General features: G+C 45.3%; 1 protein-coding gene across 8 annotated transcripts in view; it reads right to left on the minus strand.

Annotated features, from left to right (window-relative positions):
• LOC120308826 (zinc finger protein with KRAB and SCAN domains 7-like) overlaps positions 1–14,051 on the minus strand; it is a 64,894-nt gene extending 50,843 nt beyond the window's left edge. For 4 of the 8 annotated variants that reach the window (XM_039345358.1, XM_039345357.1, XM_039345356.1 and 1 more), the window contains exon 1: positions 13,840–14,051. The gene's annotated coding sequence lies outside the window, so the exon portion shown is untranslated. The remainder of the gene's footprint in view (positions 1–13,839) is intronic. The other 4 variants (XM_039345361.1, XM_039345360.1, XM_039345359.1 and 1 more) reach the window with 2 other exon arrangements.
• Positions 14,052–15,024: the final 973 nt, after the last annotated feature.

Consider the following 15,024-nt stretch of genomic DNA (forward strand, 5'->3'; position numbering starts at 1 on the left):
GATTTGTGACCACAAACATTTCTAATGGTGTGATTCTCAAGTATAAAAGACACCATACAGCAGTATTTATAATTTAATGCTAATTGGACCCCTGAAAAAACTAGCAGTAAGTCCCCGGGATACATCAACCGTCGTACGTACGGGTCAGTTGCCAAGTATCTCAATTTTGATCATGTGACCATGGAGATGCTGCAACAGTCGTAAGTGTGAAAAACGGCCATAAGTCACTTTTTACAATGTTGTTGTAACTTGGAAGTCTCACTAAACCAGTGTTTCTCAACCTTGACAATTTTAAGGCATGTGGACTTCAACTCCCAGAATTCCACAGCCAGCAATGCTGGCTGTGGAATTCTGGGAGTTGAAGTCCACATGCCTTAAAATTGTCAAGGTTGAGAAACACTGCACTAAACGAATCGTTGTTAAGAAAAGGACTACCTGTTCCAGATAGAGGGGGTGTATAGTTTTTCTCCAAGCAGACCATCAGGCCACAGTGGCCTGTGATGGGGTCAAATTTTACCTTGCAGCTATGAGAATGGGATGGCAAACAATGTGCCATATGGTTAGGCCAGGGGTAGGCCACCTTGGCTCTTTTTATGACTCGTGGACTTCAACTCCCAGAATTCCTGAGCCAGCCATGGCTCAGCTTGGAAACCTCTCCCTTTCCCCTCAGCATGGCTGGCTCAGGAATTCTGGGAGTTGAAGTCCACAAGTCATAAAAAAACCAAGGTTGCCTACCCCTGGGTTAGGGTTTTACTAAAAACTCCCTTCTGTTTTATTTATTCTTATCCAGATTATTTCACGCTGCTTTTGGAATCTCCCCTTACCAATGAATGATGAAGGATCTCAAATTGGTCTAAGGCTGTAACAGAGTCATATATATTCCTGTCTTCTATGGATAACGTCCATTAATACCTTGATTTGTAGACATGTCTCCCAGAAATGATAAATCCTACTAAATTCAGTAGTATTTTTTTTTTCAGCCCCTCTCTCTACATTTAGTACAGATCAAAAAAAAAAACCCAGTTATTTTGTATGGCTGTGAAAGTTGGACCATAAGAAAGGTTGAGCGCCAAAGAATGGAGGCCTTTGAACTATGGTGCTGGAGAAGACTCCTGCGAGTCCCCTGGACTGCAAGGCGATCAAACCGGTTAGTCCTGAACGAGATCAACCTTGATTGCTCTTGAGAAGGCCAGATCCTGAAGTTGAAACTCAAGTACTTTGGCCACCTAATGAGAAGGAAGGACTCACTGGAGAAGGGCCTAATGCTGGGAAAGATTGAGGGCATCAGAAGAATGGGACGACAGAGAATGAGATGGCTGGATGGAGTCCCTGAAGCAGAAGGTGTGAACTTAAATGGACTCCAGAAGATGGCAGAGGACAGGAAGGCCTGGAGGAACGTTGGCATGGGGTCGCGATGGGTCGGACACGACTTTGCAACTAACAGCAACAACATTAAATTCTACTCCATTAATATTTCTACCTGGTATCATCTGGCTATGACTGAAGCAGGGTGTTTCGTCAAGCTCAGCGCTTCTTAACCACGGCAAGTTTAAGACGGTGGACTTCAATTCCCAGAATTCCTCAAGCCATCAAGATGCATGAAGATGCCACAGAGCAAACCAGGCCTTTTCATTTTATATTGTCTCTAGAACAGTGGTTCTCAACCTGTGGGTCGGGACCCCATTTGGGGTCGAACGACCATTTCACGGGGATCGCCAAACAACGCAGTCCGCCATTTTTTCCCCCTTTTCCTTAGCTGTGCTACTCCCTTTTATTCTATTGGCTTTTGAAAGCCAATAGAATAGACTCTCTTGAATAGAGTCTAATTCTATTGGCTTTCAAAAGCCAATAGGAATTGTCCAGGCTGTCTCTGCCCTGCTGAGCCCACCAAAAGTCCCATTCTGCAAACGGTGCTGCACCAGTTGAGTAGTCCTCGACTTACGACCGGTTGAGTAGTCCTCGACTTATGACCGGTTGGGGGGGGGTCGCAGCATTAAAAAGGTTGAGAACCACTGAATTAGAATATTTTGGACATGTGATGCGACACCCAGAAAAATACGGCATACTCCATTTAATCCTCCAGGGAAAGATGGAAGGCAAACGACGTCCAGGCAGAAGAAGAACATCGTGGCTTCAAAATCTAAGGGACTGGTTTGGACAAAACTCAGCAGCACTTTTTCGTGTGGCTGCTGATAAAAACAGGATCGCCAACATGATCGCCAACGTCCAATAACGGATATGGCAGAAGAAGAAAAAGAATTCATCTGAGAGGACCCTTTTTTTGCCGAATTTAAGATTTTAACTGTGGGATTTATGGCACTCAGTAACGCTGCAAAATGTGTGCACCACAGCTCACAAGGAGGTTTCTATTTTTAAGAAAGCTCTTCACGGGAGGCAAAATTTGTAAGCTACAATTTTTTTCCCCTTTCTTTTCTCCATTTGCCAGACCGCAAGTATTTTCCGTTTTCAGCAGCGAGTTTTATTAAACAGATGCCTAGAGCAGCGGTTCTCAACCTATGGGTCGCGACCCCATTTGGGGTCGATCGACCTCTTTTGTGGGGTCGCCAAACGCGGCGATCCGCCATTTTGTCCCCTCCGGGCGCGCTGCCGCCTCCGGGGGCGGTGCCGCGCACGCGCGCTGCGCGTGGGGGCGGCGGCGCGCCTCCGGGGGGCGCCACCGCGCATGCGCGCCGCGCGTGGGGGTGGCGCCGCGCCTACGGGGGGTGGCACCGCTCCTACGTGTGGGTGGCGCCGCGCATGCACGCCGCTCGCGGGCCCCGCCCCCATGGAGCGGACCGCTCCTCGCATGGCTACGTTTGTGTGACGTTGGTCGCCGTCACAAAAACTTAGAACCGCTGGCCTAGATTTCCACATATTATATTTTAACACTGAACCTAGGACACAGAGATACAAGTGGGCAACTCTGAGGCTGTCGAAATGTGTGAGCAACAACAACTCTTTCTGTGCAACAGCCAGATCTACAACGACAGTCCCCTGTATGAAAGAGGAGGCAAGCTCCTACCCGCCATTTTTTAAATGTCCTACATGGGCTCCAGAGACAATAACAGCCAACCGTCCAAAAAGCTTTAACCCTCATAAGATATAAACTTGACTCAATATGGCTTCTCCTGTCAGACATGACGAATGATTAGATGCCATCAGTTAGTTTTTTTTTTTATATGCCTAATGTTATTTGACTAATAATCCTCAAAATATCCTTACACCGCGAATCTCTGCCCTAACCGCCTGGTCAACAATGGCAAGATACGAGATTTGTGACCCAAACATTTCTAATGTGTGAATTCTCAAGTATAAAGAGACACCATACAGCAGTATTTATATTTAATGCTAATTGGACCCCTGAAAAAACTAGTACGTCAGTCCCCGGATCATCAACCGTCGTACGTACGGTCATTTGCCAAGTATCTCAATTTAGATCATGTGACCATGGCGATGCTGCAACAGTCGTAATGTGAAACGGCCATAAGTCACTTTTACATGTTGTTGTAACTTGGAAGTCTCACTACCAGTGTTTCTCACACTTGACACAATTTTAAGGCATGTGGACTTCAACTCCACCAAATTCCACACCAGCAATGCTGGCTGTGGAAATTTCTGAGTTGAAGTCCCGATGCCTTAAAATTGTCAAGGTTGAGAGCACTGCACTAACGAATCGTTGTAAGAAAGGACTACTGTTCCAGATAGAGGGGGTGTCTAGTTTTCTCCAAGCAGACCATCAGGCCACAGTGGCCTGTGATGGGGTCAAATTTACCTTGCAGCTATGAGATGGATGGCAAACCAATGTCCTATGTTAGGCCCGGGGTAGGCCACCTATGGATCTTTTTTTATGCTCGTGGACTTCCACTCCCAGATTCCTGAGCCAAGCCATTGCTCAGCTTGGAAACCTCTCCCTGTCCCCTCAGCATGGCTGGCTCAGGAATTCTGGGAGTTGAAGTCCACAAGTCATAAAAAAACCAAGGTTGCCTACCCCTGGGTTAGGGTTTTACTAAAAACTCCCTTCTGTTTTATTTATTCTTATCCAGATTATTTCACGCTGCTTTTGGAATCTCCCCTTACCAATGAATGATGAAGGATCTCAAATTGGTCTAAGGCTGTAACAGAGTCATATATATTCCTGTCTTCTATGGATAACGTCCATTAATACCTTGATTTGTAGACATGTCTCCCAGAAATGATAAATCCTACTAAATTCAGTAGTATTTTTTTTTTCAGCCCCTCTCTCTACATTTAGTACAGATCAAAAAAAAAAACCCAGTTATTTTGTATGGCTGTGAAAGTTGGACCATAAGAAAGGTTGAGCGCCAAAGAATGGAGGCCTTTGAACTATGGTGCTGGAGAAGACTCCTGCGAGTCCCCTGGACTGCAAGGCGATCAAACCGGTTAGTCCTGAACGAGATCAACCTTGATTGCTCTTGAGAAGGCCAGATCCTGAAGTTGAAACTCAAGTACTTTGGCCACCTAATGAGAAGGAAGGACTCACTGGAGAAGGGCCTAATGCTGGGAAAGATTGAGGGCATCAGAAGAATGGGACGACAGAGAATGAGATGGCTGGATGGAGTCCCTGAAGCAGAAGGTGTGAACTTAAATGGACTCCAGAAGATGGCAGAGGACAGGAAGGCCTGGAGGAACGTTGGCCATGGGGTCGCGATGGGTCGGACACGACTTTGCAACTAACAGCAACAACATTAAATTCTACTCCATTAATATTTCTACCTGGTATCATCTGGCTATGACTGAAGCAGGGTGTTTCGTCAAGCTCAGCGCTTCTTAACCACGGCAAGTTTAAGACGGTGGACTTCAATTCCCAGAATTCCTCAAGCCATCAAGATGCATGAAGATGCCACAGAGCACACCAGGCCTTTTCATTTTATATTGTCTCTAGAACAGTGGTTCTCAACCTGTGGGTCGGGACCCCATTTGGGGTCGAACGACCATTTCACGGGGGTCGCCAAACCACACAGTCCGCCATTTTTTCCCCCTTTTCCTTAGCTGTGCTACTCCCTTTTATTCTATTGGCTTTTGAAAGCCAATAGAATAGACTCTCTTGAATAGAGTCTAATTCTATTGGCTTTCAAAAGCCAATAGGAATTGTCCAGGCTGTCTCTGCCCTGCTGAGCCTGCCAAAAGTCCCCTTCTGCAAACGGTGCTGCACCAGTTGAGTAGTCCTCGACTTACGACCGGTTGAGTAGTCCTCGACTTATGACCGGTTGGGGGGGGGTCGCAGCATTAAAAAGGTTGAGAACCACTGAATTAGAATATTTTGGACATGTGATGCGACACCCAGAAAAATACGGCATACTCCATTTAATCCTCCAGGGAAAGATGGAAGGCAAACGACGTCCAGGCAGAAGAAGAACATCGTGGCTTCAAAATCTAAGGGACTGGTTTGGACAAAACTCAGCAGCACTTTTTCGTGTGGCTGCTGATAAAAACAGGATCGCCAACATGATCGCCAACGTCCAATAACGGATATGGCAGAAGAAGAAAAAGAATTCATCTGAGAGGACCCTTTTTTTGCCGAATTTAAGATTTTAACTGTGGGATTTATGGCACTCAGTAACGCTGCAAAATGTGTGCACCACAGCTCACAAGGAGGTTTCTATTTTTAAGAAAGCTCTTCACGGGAGGCAAAATTTGTAAGCTACAATTTTTTTCCCCTTTCTTTTCTCCATTTGCCAGACCGCAAGTATTTTCCGTTTTTCAGCAGCGAGTTTTATTAAACAGATGCCTAGAGCAGCGGTTCTCAACCTATGGGTCGCGACCCCATTTGGGGTCGATCGACCTCTTTTGTGGGGTCGCCAAACGCGGCGATCCGCCATTTTGTCCCCTCCGGGGGCGCGCTGCGCCTCCGGGGGCGGTGCCGCGCACGCGCGCTGCGCGTGGGGGCGGCGGCGCACCTCCGGGGGCGCCACCGCGCATGCGCGTCGCGCGTGGGGGTGGCGCCGCGCCTACGGGGGTGGCGCCGCGCCTACGGGGGTGGCGCCGCGCATGCACGCCGCGCGCGGGGCCCCGCCCCCATGCGCGGCCGCGCCGCGCATGCGCACGTTTGTGTGACGGGGGTCGCCGTCACACAAACGTTGAGAACCGCTGGCCTAGAGTTTCACATATGAATATTTTAACACTGAACCAGGACAACAGAGATACAGTGGGCAACTCTGGAGGCTGTCGAAATGGTGAGCAACAACAACTCTTCTGTGCAAACAGCCAGATCTACAACGACAATCCCTGTATGAAGAGGAGGCAAGCATCCATACACCGGCCATTTTTTAAATGTCCACAATGGGCTCCAGAGACAATAACAGCCAACAGGCCAAAAAGCTTTCAACCCTCATAAGATATAAACTGACTCAATATGGCTTCTCTTGTCAGACATGACGAATGATGAGAGGCCATCAAGTTATTTTTTTTTTAATATGCCTAAGGATAGTATTTGACTAATCCTCAAAAATATCCTGACACCGCAGAATATCTGCCCTAACCAGCCTGTCAACAATGGCAGATACCGAGATTTGTGACCACAAACATTTCTAATGGTGTGATTCTCAAGTATAAAAGACACCATACAGCAGTATTTATAATTTAATGCTAATTGGACCCCTGAAAAAACTAGCAGTAAGTCCCCGGGATACATCAACCGTCGTACGTACGGGTCAGTTGCCAAGTATCTCAATTTTGATCATGTGACCATGGAGATGCTGCAACAGTCGTAAGTGTGAAAAACGGCCATAAGTCACTTTTTACAATGTTGTTGTAACTTGGAAGTCTCACTAAACCAGTGTTTCTCAACCTTGACAATTTTAAGGCATGTGGACTTCAACTCCCAGAATTCCACAGCCAGCAATGCTGGCTGTGGAATTCTGGGAGTTGAAGTCCACATGCCTTAAAATTGTCAAGGTTGAGAAACACTGCACTAAACGAATCGTTGTTAAGAAAAGGACTACCTGTTCCAGATAGAGGGGGTGTATAGTTTTTCTCCAAGCAGACCATCAGGCCACAGTGGCCTGTGATGGGGTCAAATTTTACCTTGCAGCTATGAGAATGGGATGGCAAACAATGTGCCATATGGTTAGGCCAGGGGTAGGCCACCTTGGCTCTTTTTATGACTCGTGGACTTCAACTCCCAGAATTCCTGAGCCAGCCATGGCTCAGCTTGGAAACCTCTCCCTTTCCCCTCAGCATGGCTGGCTCAGGAATTCTGGGAGTTGAAGTCCACAAGTCATAAAAAAACCAAGGTTGCCTACCCCTGGGTTAGGGTTTTACTAAAAACTCCCTTCTGTTTTATTTATTCTTATCCAGATTATTTCACGCTGCTTTTGGAATCTCCCCTTACCAATGAATGATGAAGGATCTCAAATTGGTCTAAGGCTGTAACAGAGTCATATATATTCCTGTCTTCTATGGATAACGTCCATTAATACCTTGATTTGTAGACATGTCTCCCAGAAATGATAAATCCTACTAAATTCAGTAGTATTTTTTTTTTCAGCCCCTCTCTCTACATTTAGTACAGATCAAAAAAAAAAACCCAGTTATTTTGTATGGCTGTGAAAGTTGGACCATAAGAAAGGTTGAGCGCCAAAGACTGGAGGCCTTTGAACTATGGTGCTGGAGAAGACTCCTGCGAGTCCCCTGGACTGCAAGGCGATCAAACCGGTTAGTCCTGAACGAGATCAACCTTGATTGCTCTTGAGAAGGCCAGATCCTGAAGTTGAAACTCAAGTACTTTGGCCACCTAATGAGAAGGAAGGACTCACTGGAGAAGGGCCTAATGCTGGGAAAGATTGAGGGCATCAGAAGAATGGGACGACAGAGAATGAGATAGTAATAGTAATAGTAGTTAAAGTTGGAAGGGACCTTGGAGGTCATCTAGTCCAACCCCCTGCTCGGCAGGAAACCCTACACCATTTCGGACAAATGGCTGTCCAGTCTCTTCTTAAAAACTTCCAGTGTTGGAGCATTTACTGCTTCTGGAGGCAAGCTGTTCCACTGATTAATTGTTCTCACTGTCAGGAAGTTTCTCCTTAGTTCTAGGTTGCTTCTCTCCTTGATTAGTTTCCACCCGTTGCTTCTTGTCCTGCCTTCAGGTGCTTTGGAAAATAGCTTAATTCCCTCTTCTTTATGGCAGCCCCTGAGATATTGGAATACTGATATCATGTCCCCCCTTGTCCTTCTCTTCGTTAAAATAGACATACCCAATTCTCGCAACCGTTCCTAATAATGTTTTAGGCCTCCGTCCCTCCTAAAGCTCTTTGGTTGCTCTTACTCTGTAACTCTTTCATAATAGTCTCAACATCTTTTTTTAACAATCGTGGGTGACGCAAAACTTAATGCAGTATTCCATGTGTGTCCTTACCAATCATTGAAGAGTGGTATTAATAACTTACTTCACGTGATCTTGATTCTAAAATCCCCTCTGTTAATATGCAAGCCTAGCACTCGTGTTGCCTTTTTGGCAGCTGCAGAGCACACTGCTAGGCTCATATTTAAAGTGATATGTCTACATAAGACTTTCCGATGATCCCTCTCGACAGTTACTACTATTGAAGCATGGTGGCCTACCTATGCTGTTACTTGTATGTATCATATCTTAGCTTGTGCATTTTGGTTTTATCCCTTGCCTAAGCTGGCTGGATGGAGTCCCTGAAGCAGAAGGTGTGAACTTAAATGGACTCCAGAAGATGGCAGAGGACAGGAAGGCCTGGAGGAACGTTGGCCATGGGGTCGCGATGGGTCGGACACGACTTTGCAACTAACAGCAACAACATTAAATTCTACTCCATTAATATTTCTACCTGGTATCATCTGGCTATGACTGAAGCAGGGTGTTTCGTCAAGCTCAGCGCTTCTTAACCACGGCAAGTTTAAGACGGTGGACTTCAATTCCCAGAATTCCTCAAGCCATCAAGATGCATGAAGATGCCACAGAGCACACCAGGCCTTTTCATTTTATATTGTCTCTAGAACAGTGGTTCTCAACCTGTGGGTCGGGACCCCATTTGGGGTCGAACGACCATTTCACCGGGGATCAGCCAAAACAACACAGTCCCGCACATTTTTTCCCTTCCCCCTCTTTCCCATCCGTAGCTTGTGCTACTCCCTTTTAATTCCTTTGGCTTTTTGGAAAGCCAATAGAATAGACTCTCTTGAATAGAGTCTAATTCTAATTGGCATTTCAAAAAGTGTCCAATAGAATTAGTCCAGAGCTGTCATGCTATCCACTGCTGAGAAAAAAGCACGCCTAAAGTCCGCCAGTCCTGCAAACGGACTCTCTTGAATAGAGTCTAATTCTATTGTCTTTCAAAATCCAATAGGAATTGTCCAGGCTGTCTCTGCCCTGCTGAGCCCGCCAAAAGTCCCATTCTGCAAACGGTGCTGCACCAGTTGAGTAGTCCTCGACTTACGACCGGTTGAGTAGTCCTCGACTTACAACCGGTTGGGGTCGCAGCATTAAAAAGGTTGAGAACCACTGCTCTAGAAGATTGAAACTGGTCTTTTTTGCAAGTATATCTATTTATGAAATATTGCGCAGAGAGCCGAGGCTCTCTTACAAGGGGAATTAATTCTCCTGCAGTGCCCTCTCTTTTTAAAATTAAACAAGGCAAAATGTTTATAATCATACAGGCAGTCCTCGACTTCCAAAAAGTTCGTTTAGGAACCGTTCAAAGTCACAACGGCACTGGGAAAAAAGGGACTTGCGACCGTTTTTCATAGTTACCCTGTGCAACATCCCCATGATCATGTGATCAAAATTCAGACGCTTCATATTTATGACGGTTGCACTGTCCCGGGAGGGGGTGTGTCATGTGATCACCTTTGGCGCCCTTGTGACAAGCAAAGTCAGCTGGGGAAGCCGGATTCTCTTAACCACCGCGTGGCTAACTGAACAACGTGCAGCGATTCATTTAACAAATGTGGCAAGAAAAGTCGTAAACGGGGACAAAATTCATTTCTCACTTAGCAACATAAATTCTGGGCTCAATTGTGGTCATACGTCCAGGACTATCTGCATTAAGTATGCCCGTTCTTTTGAAATGACAAAATACCAACAGCCCACCATGATAAAGAGTAGCAGCAATGTCAACAAAACCAGTAACAACGGTAATATGCTGCTTTAGCTCAATGTATGCATATTTTATTCATAAACCAATCGAACAGTTTAAGACAGGGGTCTTCAAAGTTGGCCCTTTTATGACTTGTGGACTTCAACTCCCAGAATTCCTCAGCCAGTGTACCTGGGAGTTGAAGTCCACAAGTCATAAAAGGGCCAACTTTGAAGACCCCTGGTTTAAGAGTTGGCCTGCTATACTGCTAGATCAGGGGGTCTTCAAACCTGGCCCTTTTATGACTTGTGGACTTCAACTCCCAGAATTCCTCAGCCAGTGTACCTGGGAGTTGAAGTCCACAAGTCATAAAAGAGCCAACTTTGAAGACCCCTGGTTTAAGAGTTGACTACAGTACAAATAATAGAACAACAAAAGTAGCAACAAGGTTATATTGGAACCAAAATGGGCTGAAATGAAGAAGCCAAGGAACATGAAAGCAGAAGAACAGTGACAAAAGAAGGCAAAAACAGCACCAATACTAACAGACAACCACTTTGAGCGCAATCCCAAAATAACTGAAATTGAACTTGATGCGAAGTTGAACTAAACAACTTGACCACCGTTAAGTACTGACAAAACCCCAACGGGTCAATTGCGAAAGGCAAGCTTTCCTTGGAACAGCTTACATCTCGTGAAGGTACTTTAAACAACCATCAAGCGACAACATCAGCTTATCCCAAGACCTTTGGAAGGACTCGAAAGTTAGATCAAAATGCCAAATTCCAGACTAAATATCCAGCTGATTGTGCAATCAACAATTCGCTGCTTTGTCTAAATCCACACATATTTCATTCAGAAGCAGTTCGACTGGGGTAAATACAACTCTGACCCTAGCTTTACAGTTCAGTTTAGACATTTGTTCAAAAGTTTGAAATTCTCTCTCTCTCTCTCTCCCCCTCTCAAAACTCAGCCACATTTGTTCAAGTTTGAAATTATCTCTCTATATCTATCTATCTATCTGTCTGTCTGTCTGTCTGTCTGCCTGCCTGCCTATTAGCAAAATTAAAAGAAAAACGAACACCAGGATAGGAATATAAACAAGACTGTTTAATATAAACAAGTCTGTTGATAAAAATCAGTTAGCTTTTGTTGGCCAAACTGTTGTCAGAGTAGGGATATATATAGTGCTAGGCTGCATTAACAGAGGGATAGAATCAAGATCACGTGAAATATTAATACCACTCTACAATGCCTTGGTAAGGCCACACGTGGAATACTGCATCCAGTTTTGGTCACCATGATGTAAAAAAGATGTTGAGACACTAGAAAGAGTACAGAGAAGAGCAACAAAGAGGATTAGGGGACTGGAGGCTAAAACATATAAGGAACGGCTGCTGGAATTAACGAAGAGAAGGACAAGGGGGGGGGACATGATAGCAATATTCCAATATCTCAGGGGCTGCCATAAAGAAGAGGGAGTCAAGCTATTTTCCAAGGCACCTGAAGGCAGGACAAGAAGCAACTGGTGGAAACTAATCAAGGAGAGAAGCAACCTAGAATTAAGGAGAAACTTCCTGACAGTGAGAACAATTAATCAGTGGAACAGCCTGCCTCCAGAAACAGTAAATGCTCCAACACTGGAAGTTTTTAAGAAGAGACTGGACAGCCATTTGTCCGAAATGGTATAGGGTTTCCTGCCTGAGCAAGGGGTTGGACTAGATGACCTCCAAGGTCCCTTCCAACTTTACTACTAATATATACACACACACACACACACACACACACACACACACTCAAAACTCAGCCACATTTGTTCAGGTTTGAAATTCTATCTATCTATCTATCTATCTATCTATCTATCTATCTATCTATCTATCTATCTATCTATAATTCAGCCACATTTGTTCAGGTTTGAAATTCTATCTATCTATCTATCTATACACACACACACACACACACACACACACACACACACACACAGCCTTAATTAATCTTCTCCATCATTGCTCTGAAGAAGTTTCTTGAATGAGAAGCAAAACATCCTCAAGGAAAAAACAAAGTCAGGTTACTTTTTTAAAAAGCACTTTTGGGAAATTTGGTACATAAAATAGAGCTATCAAAGACTTTCGCCATCGTATTAAATAAATCAACAATGCAGTCAGCCTTGACCAAATGGCTGGTCTAACCTGTTCCTCAACCGGAGCTTAAAAGATTTTGAAGAATTTGCTTTTATATGCAGCTTTTTTGCTCTTGACCCTTTTGTGCTTTTAAAAACCATCAAGGACCCCAAAAGGGCTTTGGTATGTATGGGTTTACCTCATTCAATATTCACCATATTAAGCAACTAAAACTGATACATTCACCTTCACGACACTTGTTACATGGGATTTTAATGCTAATATTTTTCAACATAGATGGATTTTATGGGACTCAGAAAGGATCTTGGGGACCTCCAGGAGTCTTAAGCACACGCTTTGAGAAATACAGGTAGTCCTCAACTTACAACCACAATTGAACTCACTCTGTTGCTAAGAGAGACGTTTGTTAAGTGACTTTTGCCCCATTTTACGACCTTTCTTGCCACGGGTTAAGTGAATCGCTGCAGCGGTTAAATTAATAATACGCTTGTTTAAGTGAATCTGGCTTCCCCCTCCTACTTTGCCAGTTAGGAGGTCGCAAAAGGAGATCACGTGACCCCGGGACACTGCAACCGTCACAAAGACGAGTCAGTTGCCAAGCATTTGAATTTGGATCACCTGACTATGGGGATGGTGCAAGGGCCGTAAGTGTGAAAAATGGTCATACAGTCCCTTTTTTCAGTGCCTTTGCAACTTGCAAAGATCACCACACGAACAGTTGTAAATCGAGGACTACCTGTATTGTAAATCGAGGACTACCTGTACTAATAAAGCAGGGCAGAAACCCACATTTTCTACAGGCAGTCCTCAACTTACAACCGTTCGCTTAGTGACCGCTTGAAGTTACAAGGGCCCTGAAAAACGTGAGTTTTGCAACCAGTTTTCACTCTTACAACAGTTGCAGTGTGGGGGGGTCAGGTGATTCCCTTTTGCGACCTTCTGACCAGCAAAGGCCATGGGGAAGCCAGATCCATTTCACAACCGTGTGTGTGTGTGTGTGTGTGTGTGTGTGTGTGTGTGTGTGTGTGTGTGTGAGAGAGAGAGAGAGAGAGAGAGAGAGAGAGAGAGACTAATTTTATAACAGCAAGCGATTCATTTCACCACCGCGCCAAGGAAAAGGTCGTAAAACGGGGCAAACCTCACTTAGCCCAAGGCCTCGCTTAGCAACAGAAACGTGGGGCTCGACTGTGGTCGTAAGTGGAGGACTGCCCTGCATGGCGAAATAAAGCCACGTAGGGCTCCTCCTCCTCTTTCCATTTTTATCATCTTTCCCAAGACAGAAATCAGCAAGGCCGGGGGAAATGAATCCCCTTCCCAAGGGAAGGGTGGGAGCTCAGCCTCCCCTTAGAAAACGAGGCGGCCCCGAGCACGTTTTCGGCCTGATGGCGCCCCGCTTTCTCCTTTCCCGGCTTCAAAATGGCTGAAAAGATGCGTTTTCCCGCCGGGCAGATGTCCCGGCCTTGGGAAAAACGGGGGCGGCGGCGGCGAAAACCTAAAAATAAAAATATTTTTTTTTTAAAAAAAAAAAAAAAGCACAGGCGCGACTTCTTCGAAGGGCGGGAAAGACCCCGCCGGCCCCACCCGCCCCGCAGCCCGCCGAAAGAAGCGGGGGAAGGGGGAGAAAAGGCCGTTCTCACCTTTGCTTTCCTCAAAGTTGCGCCAGGCGGCGGCGGCGGCGGCGAGGAGGAGCAGGAAGGCGCTCCCGGGGCTGGTCGCCCCACAGAGCCGCAGAGCCCACGCGCCTCTCTTCCTGCAACGGACGCATCCAATTCACCAGGCGACGTCCATAGGCCCGCACGGACCTTTCTCTCTCGCTCTCGCTCTCGTTCTCTCGGGTCGCTTCCTTTTCCCAGAGCATGCCGGGAACTGGAGTTTCGTCAGCGGCCCACCTACGGGAAGGCGGGAGGGACTAAAGAGGCGAACGCCTGGGAGGATTGAGGTGGCACCGCTGAAATGACGGCGGTGGCAGCAGCAATAATTATATTCGTCGTAATAGACATTTATGGACGACAACAGTATACTGTGGGATAGTATAGCACATTATTTCTCAACCTTAGCCATTTGAAGATGTACGGACATCAACTCCCATAATTCTCCAGCCAGCAATGCTGGCTGGGGAATTCTGGGAGTTGAAGTCCCCACAGCTTTGCTGGCTGGAGAAGTTGAAATCCGCACATCCGAAGTTGAGAAACGCTGCTATAGCATTGTAGCAATAACGATGATAACGATAATGATGATATCCATTCATGGAAACTAATCAAGGAGAGAAGCAACCTAGGAGAAACTACCTGACAGTGAGAACAATTAACCAGTGAAACAACCGGCCTCCAGAAGCTGTGAATGCTCCAAACACGGGAAGTTTTTAAGAAGAGACTGGACAGCCATTTGTCTGATTTGGTGTAGGGTTTCCTGCCTGAGCAGGGGGTTGGACTAGATGACCTCCAAGATCCCTTCAAACTTTATTATTATTGTTGTTGTTGTTATTGTTGTTATAAAAGTACATACAGTATAGGACAATACATAGTAAATTATTATAGCATATATTAAAATATTACGAGTATAACAATAAAAGTACATATATCAATAAGGGTATGTATATAAATATAGTAGATACAGTATATGATAATTTTATCAAATGTATATGCCACTCTCTTGCAATTGAAGAAATATTGCTCTATATTAATACCATATATTACAACAATAGTAGATTTGTTTATTTTTATCTCAGCTTTATTATTTTTATATATAATTCATTACGGCGGACATACATAATACTCCCTCCTCTTCTTTTCCCACAACAATCCTGTGATGTGGGTTTGGCT

Source organism: Crotalus tigris, unplaced genomic scaffold (genome assembly GCF_016545835.1).
Source record: "Crotalus tigris isolate CLP2741 ecotype Arizona unplaced genomic scaffold, ASM1654583v1 scf7180000017950.1190679, whole genome shotgun sequence".
Taxonomy (NCBI): Eukaryota; Metazoa; Chordata; class Lepidosauria; order Squamata; family Viperidae; genus Crotalus; species Crotalus tigris.